The sequence below is a fragment of the Dysidea avara genome, chromosome 1 (assembly GCF_963678975.1).
Source record: "Dysidea avara chromosome 1, odDysAvar1.4, whole genome shotgun sequence".
Taxonomy (NCBI): Eukaryota; Metazoa; Porifera; class Demospongiae; order Dictyoceratida; family Dysideidae; genus Dysidea; species Dysidea avara.
Genome location: NC_089272.1, coordinates 30,534,472 through 30,541,974, shown reverse-complemented (window position 1 = coordinate 30,541,974; position 7,503 = coordinate 30,534,472). Strand labels below are relative to the sequence as shown.

The following is a 7,503-nucleotide window of genomic DNA, read 5'->3' as shown; positions in this document are numbered from 1 at the left end:
CGCGATTTTTCTTTAAGCCCACAAAGAAATATTCTGTTCTTGCTATGCCTTTGGAAAAGTCTAGGCCATAAACTCTTGCATGCAAAATTTCAGACCTGCAGCTTTCTTTGTCTGGCTGCAGGAGCTGCAAAAGTGACCTGTCCGAATGTTCTCAATTCTCGGACAAAATATGTATTGTCGGTCGAGTGGCACTGCACGTAATGCTTGAAGTTGATCAAGTCTTTTTGTGCTTGATAGTCTATGAATGAGCAACTCTTATACTCTCAGGCTTAGTCCTTACTGGCTGTGAATTACAAGCCTCAAAGTCGTCTCTGTCATGTAATCTTAAATTCGGCCACATGTGATGCTCGTACAAATCAAATAGTTACCTAATATCAAATTCAAAGCTATTTTTATGAACATTGAGAGCATCAGCTACCACATGCACAATGACCGCATCTTGATTTTTTCCTGAATAGCTACATTGCATTTAGGTTTCTCTGACAGTAGCAGGGTGGCTACTGCACCCTGCACACATATACGCAATCCAAATCCAAGTAAATGGGGTTTTGACTATCCACTTTCTTAAAAATGTCAAGAGTTTTTCTCCAAAATGTCCAGGACATTAGCCAGATCAAAATACTCTAATAGAGCAGTCAATTACTCTAATACAACGATCAGCCAATGTATTATCACATGTAATCAGGTTTTAAGCGTTGTAATCAACGAAATTCACATATTAATAGTCTTATTGAAGTGAATATTCCTGGGCGTTGCCCTCAGATTTTCTGACTGCTCCAATTGTATAATAGGTGACTGTTCTGTTACAGTGTTTCAATCTGGCTAATGTCCTGGACATTTTGGAGAGAAACTTTGACATTTTCAAGACAGGGGTTAGTCAAAACCCCATGCATTAAGTGGATTTGAATTGTCTTTATGTGTGCTGGGTGCAGTAGCTAGTCTGCTACTGTCAGAGAAGCCAAAATTCAATGTAGCTATTCGGGGAAAATCAAGGTGCGGTCATTGTGCATGTATCTATTTAGACCTACTATTGAATGGCAGCTGATGCTCTCAATGTTCACAAAAATAGCTTTGAATTCGATATAGGCAGCTATTTGATTTTCACGAGCTTCACATGTGGCCGAATTTAAGATTATATCAGTGCTGGTCACTGTAAAGCACTAATAACAATAAATACTTCAGGTTTAAGGAAGAAAATCCATCCCTCCTTGAGGAGACTGAGTGTGGCCCCGACTAGACATTGGGTGACCTGCAGTGTTGGGAGTAACGCGTTACAAAAGTAACGCGTTACGTAATAATTACTTTTGTAGCAACTAAGTGATATAACGAAATACCCTATAAAAACAAGTAATATAACTCAAGTTACTTTACTTACAAATGTAACGCGTTACCTAAGTAATATAGTTACTGTAACGAATCTAATATTACGTAATATTATTACTACAAGTAACGAAATTACTAATCTCGTTAGAATAGTAATCCACTGAGTAACGCCTAGCCACAACGAAGTAATGAAGCCTACTGAATGAGGCTTATTCACCAGCTTCTTACTTATAATCAAGATTTGCACATTGTCCAACGACGCAATCGTGTCACATGATAAGGTGGTAGTTTCACACGTGACAGCTTAAGGCTGTGGACACAAAGTAATATAATATGTAATATTATTATGTAACAATTCAGGAATAAGCAACTCAACTAACTTTAACAGCACACCAACAAAACCAATTACAACTACAATATCACATGACACAATAGTTACATCATCAATAACAGTTCATTAATTACGGTCAGTCATTACACTCTTCCCCCCTTAAGTCTCTGCTCCATACCGTTGAACTGGCTTCACAACTCTTCCACTACTTGTAGTGATCACTGGAAAAGGTCCTCCAGATTGAGCATGATTAATCAACACTGACGGAGGTCGAGGAGGAACTGGATCAGAAACATGAGGATCATCAGGAGCCTCTGGAGGTCCAGGTGACGGAGAAGACTGGTCAGGGAGCTCATCATACTGAAACAAGGGGGGAGACCAGCCATTTGCCAAGCATCCATCCTCTGTTTCAGAAATGTCAGTACATAGGGGTCGCACACGATTCACATGAACTGCTTGTGTAACTCGACCCTTTGATAATAGAACAGTAGAATTCCCCTTCATCTTTCTAACAGTCCAAAGTCCTGTCCAGCGGAAGTCGAGCTTGCCAGCATGTGGATTATTCAATAAAACTAAGTCTCCTGGGAGTAGCCGACGAAATGACTGGCTTGCTTTGTAAAATTTCTGTTGGCTTTCTGCAGACTTCACAACATTATTATCTACCAATTCCTTCAATTGTGCTAGTTTGCTTTGTAAGTTGTCAAAATAACCAGCAGGTGTTACATGTGAGTGGTTCTGTAAGGTAGGTAACAACAAGGGAGTTGGGTTGGAGCCAAAGAGTATCTCATGAGGAGAGTACCCTGTCGAAGAATGCTTGGTAGTTCTGTATATGTGACCGGATTTCACATAACAAGGCTTCCACACACACAAAATCAAACTTACATTTTTACCAGAAATGGATTGCTGGCCTAATACACTATCACATTCCACACTGTACTTCCTTCAGGACTGGCAAGTCTGGTTTCTGTGGCAGCTTTCTTCCGACCCTGTCAAAGCCACGAGTGGGAGATTGGCGCCATTGAATGGCCATGGCTTTGTGATAATGGTGTGTAGTGAGCTGGGACTTCACAGAGAGCTCACCAATAGTGTTCTGGGTCAATTTGGAGTGATTTGAGGGCCATGGAGAGCCCAAACCTGGCCTCTGGATTCCAATCGTCTTCTTACTCCATTTTATACCCGTATATTAAGACCACCATCCACCCCCACCCTCCCACCCTATTACTATCCACCCCCACCCTCCCACCCTATTACTATCACCTGTGATATTATTACTCACTCGAGAAAAGCTGCCCAAAACAGTGCTAATTTTGGGTATCAGAAATGTATACACCCACTCAGTGATAGCTAGTAAATAGATGCATACTTGGTGCAAATTTTGTTTGCACAGCTGTAGGCACTGGGAAGTTATTACACAATGATTACTTAAAATCGCCATATCTCCTAACGAAGTTTTGTGCGTCGAAGCCGGGTTTTGTCAAATTCAGTCACATATATACAGTAGTAACTGCAAATGTTCCTCCCACAGACTCTGTTCCTCCACATAGGTACGGAGAAGGCTCAACAATGAACAGTTCATGCGTTCCACGAGACCATCTCCCATCGGATGATAGGGGGTAGTTCGGGACTTTACAACACCAAAAGCTTTGCACAATTCATGCAGTATGTGACTTTCAAAGTTACGACCTTGATCTGAATGAAGCTTCTGGGGAGGGCCAACCACAGTGAAAACATGGTCTTTTAATATGTGAACAATGGTTTCTGATTTCTGGTCTGACATAGGATAAGCAAACACCCACTTTGAAAAGTAGTCTTGGATGACCAGGAGATACTGGTTGCCCTTTGTGGAAAGAGGAACCTTTAATACATCAACAGCCACAAGTTCCCAAGGCTGTGTGGCAAGGACTGGTTGGAGTGGAACTGGTTGGATTAAAGGGGCTTTTGCCTTTTGACATATCACACAGAATTTGCAGTATCGTGCCACACTCTTGCTGATGCCCACCCAGTAGGCAATGTCTGACAGGTGAGACAGTGTACGGTCAATCCCTTGATGTCCAGAATTATCATGACATAATACGAGAAACTGCTTTTGAAGAGCTTGTAGGACAATTATTAGGTACTTGGCTTTATTTAGGGAAGGACATAGTATTTTACGACAAAGGATTGATTGGTGGAGGACAAGTTGGGACCATATTTGTTTGTAACGGTAAAGGGGGGATTGGTTCCACATTTGACCACTTGGAGGGGTGGCGTTTTTACTGATTTGTTCATATACTCTAGATAGTACCTTGTCCTTGAGCTGGGCTTTTTTAATGGTGTTCACATCCATTGGTGGGGTGAGTCCAACAAGGTTGACTGGTCTTTGAGAAAGAGCATCGGCATTATCATTGAGAGAACCTGGGCGGTGTACCAGGGTAAAGTCAAATCCTCTGAGCTCTAGCGACCAGCGTTCAAGGCGTTGAGAGTGAGCCTTGCTGGATTTGGAGGACTCCAGCCATTCTAATGGTTTGTGGTCAGTCTGTATAATAAAATGAGCACCAATAAGATAATGTTTAAACTTACGCACAGCCCATACAATTGCTAGGCACTCCTTCTCTATTGTAGCATAGTTCTTTTCAGGGGAAAATAGAGATCGGCTGGCAAACTCTATCACTGTTCCACGTTCCGTGGAGAGGACTGCCCCAAGGCCAGTGTCAGAGGCATCTGTTGTCAAGATGAACTTGTCATGTTTAGTTGGGGAGGACATTACTGGTGGAGATGCCAACATCAGTTTCAACTTTTCAAAGGCCTGTTGGTGTGTGGAGTTCCAGGAAAATTGCACCTTGGTCCCAGTTAGATCATTCAGGGGAGCAGCTATATCTGCAAAGTTGGGAACAAATCGTCGATAAAAATTTGCCAGGCCCAGAAATGAGCGCACCTCCTTGGATGATTTTGGAATGGGCCACTCCATGATGGATTGTGTCTTTTCTGGTGTGGGACTGACACCATCGCCTGAATAGTTAAAACCCAGATGAGAAATGTTACTCTTACCAAAGAAGCATTTGGATGCCTCGTAGCGTGAATCCAGCATCTTGAAGCCTGCTCAGGACTCGCTTTAAGTCACTGGCATGTGTCTTCATGTCTGCATGTCGAGTATATGATACAGTCATCCATATAGTTATCGACACAGTCTTTACATTCCTTGAGTACTTCATCCAGACCTCGCTGGCATGTCTGAGTTGCACCTGTAAGACCATAGGGCATGACAGTAAACTCCCATAGGCCATATCCCGGACCAGGGCAGAAGGCTGTTTTCTCTACTGAAGTACTTTCCATGGGGAATTGCCAATAGGCACTCCTAAGATCAATTTTTGAAAATACTGTCTTATTTGCAAGCTTTTGCTGTGGACCATCTGCTCTGGGGACCGGGTACGAGTCTTTCTTGGTAACCTTATTAAGCTGCACAAAGTCTACACAAATACGGAGCTCACCATTAGCTTTTGGTACATATACAGCAGGGGCACACCAGGGGCTGTTACTTGGGTGGATAATGCCTTCTTCTGCCATTTCCTGTAGCTGGGTATGTATACGGTCTGCAAAGTGAAAAGGAATTTGTCGTGGTGGTGATCATACAGGCAGTGAGTTACCTGTATCAATGAAGTGCTGTGTAACATTGGTTTGTCCAAGAGATTGGTTGAAAATTTGGCTATGTTGCCTCAGAATTGATTCCAGGGACTGGTGAAAGTCAGTTGGAAAGTCCAGTTCATTTCCTGAGGAATCAGTTTTGTAGGGTATGGCTTGTGGAAATTCAGTGTCAAGTGTCAGTGTGCAAATGCTTGAGGATCGAAGTGTCAGGTTCCCTTGCAAGGCAGGAAACTGCTTGCTACTAAAGGTGCCATGGCTGAAATCAATTGTGATGGTATTGTTCATTAGAAAGTCACACCCAAGAATAGCTGGAGCAGACAGGTTGTCAACAACTATGAAAAGCTGGTTAACCTCGAGACCACCCAGGCGGACCTTCAGGTGGCTGTGCCCACTGGTGAAATATTTCTACCATCTGCATTGATTAGCTTCATGGGTGTGGCCAGTTTCATTTCTTGTGGTGTAACAAAATCCTTGTGTATTACTGAACAGGAAGCACCAGAATCCAGCAATATGTCAATATTATGATCGTTCACTGATCCTTGTGTGTATGCAGCTTTGTGTCTGATGATGTCTGACAGTGCAGGCACTATCTGAATTGGTCGAGCATCTACTTGTGGCCGGGAACACCCCATGCTCGAGATTTTGAGGTGCTCCCTTGGTAGTTTCCCTGATCAGAGTTCCAACAGTTGCGTTCCAGGTGGCCTCGTCTGCCACAGTTGTAGCACTGGACTTGGTTTCTAGGTCTTTTGTTGTATCCTCCATCAATATTCTTCCCCAAAGCCGCCATCTGTTGAGAGACTTGTCGAACAGCCTCTTCAAGTTTATTTAATCGATCAGTGGGGCCAGAAAGCTGGCTGGCCTGCTCCATCTTCGTCTGGTCAGCGCGAGAGAACATTAAACACAGTTCTTTGGCCTTTGCGATCGTTTCCCGGTAACTGACTTTAGGGAGTAGTTTTAACTGGAAAGAAATTCCCTCAGGAAGAGCGCTTATCAGATAAAATCGCAGCTCAGTAGTTCTAACTGCACCCTCAAGTCATGGTGCGGCTCTGTCTAACAACTTCTCGATATCTCGTGCAAGCTCATCCACACTTTCAAGTCCCTCTCGATATCGTCGCTGGGAGAGCTCATCTCTTGCTCTCATTCTCTTTTCATCACTGTCTGGGGACAGCTGAGCTAACATTGCGGACTTCAGGTGATCGTACGAGTCAGTCTCGGCTTCTGTCAAGGAGTCAAAGACGGCCCAGGCACGGCCCTTTAGGAGAGTAGGCACTCGGAGGAGTTTCTTCGCTGCATTCCAGTCATTCGCGGCAGCGCACACTTCAAAGCGCTTGAACCAAGACTTGGCATCGTCACCTTGTAGGGGTTCGGGAAGAGCAATCCGAGTTCCTGTCTCCATGTCCCGGGTTTCGGCACCAATGTAACAATTCAGGAATAAGCAACTCAACTAACTTTAACAGCACACCAACAAAACCAATTACAACTACAATATCACATGACACAATAGTTACATCATCAATAACAGTTCATTGAGTACGGTCAGTCATTACAATTACAGTTACTTTATTTTATGGGTAATATGTAACTGTAACTAAATAGTTCAGCTGCAAGTAATATGTAATATGTAACTAGTTACTTTTACAAAGTAACTTGCCCAACACTGGTGACCTGTAGTTCGAATCCTAGGGTTGGAGGGATTTTTTTCCTTACTTTGGCCCCTTTTTGTTACACCTTTTCAGCTATAAGTCACTAAGTCTAAGTCCTTGAAGTTAGGCTAGGTAATCCTAAGGCTGCAGCACATATTGCTGTCAGACCTTCAGTGCTGCATGGTCACTGTAAAGCACCAATAACAATAACATGACAGCGGTGACCTTGGAGCTTTGTAATTCACAGCCAATAAGGACTAAGCCAAATATCTGCATATATTTGGAGAGTATAAGAGTTGCTCTTTCATATCAAGCACAGAAAGATTTGATCAGCTTCAAGCATTAGGCACTCGACCGATAATAGATATTTTTGTTCGAGAATTGAAAACATTCGGACAGATCACTTTTGCAGCTCCTGCAGCCAGACAAAGAAAGCTGCAGGCCTGAAATTTTGCAAACTCGAATTTATGGCCTAAACCTCTCCAAAGGCATAGCAAAAGCAGAAATTTTCTTTGTGGGTTTAAAGAAAACTCGCATCCGAACCGATGGTGGTCGGACATTGGTGGCTAAGCTCTACATAATATT

The 7,503-nt window shown here is 43.1% G+C and overlaps 1 long non-coding RNA gene across 1 annotated transcript; it reads right to left on the bottom strand.

Moving 5' to 3' along the window:
- Positions 1 to 4,755: 4,755 nt before the first annotated feature.
- Positions 4,756 to 6,797, bottom strand: LOC136249637 (uncharacterized). Its single transcript, XR_010698307.1, has 3 exons — positions 5,278 to 6,797; positions 5,122 to 5,223; positions 4,756 to 4,875 (listed from the first exon to the last, which is right to left on the bottom strand). It is a non-coding gene; the product is annotated as an uncharacterized lncRNA (long non-coding RNA).
- Between the last annotated feature and the right edge of the window lie 706 nt (positions 6,798 to 7,503).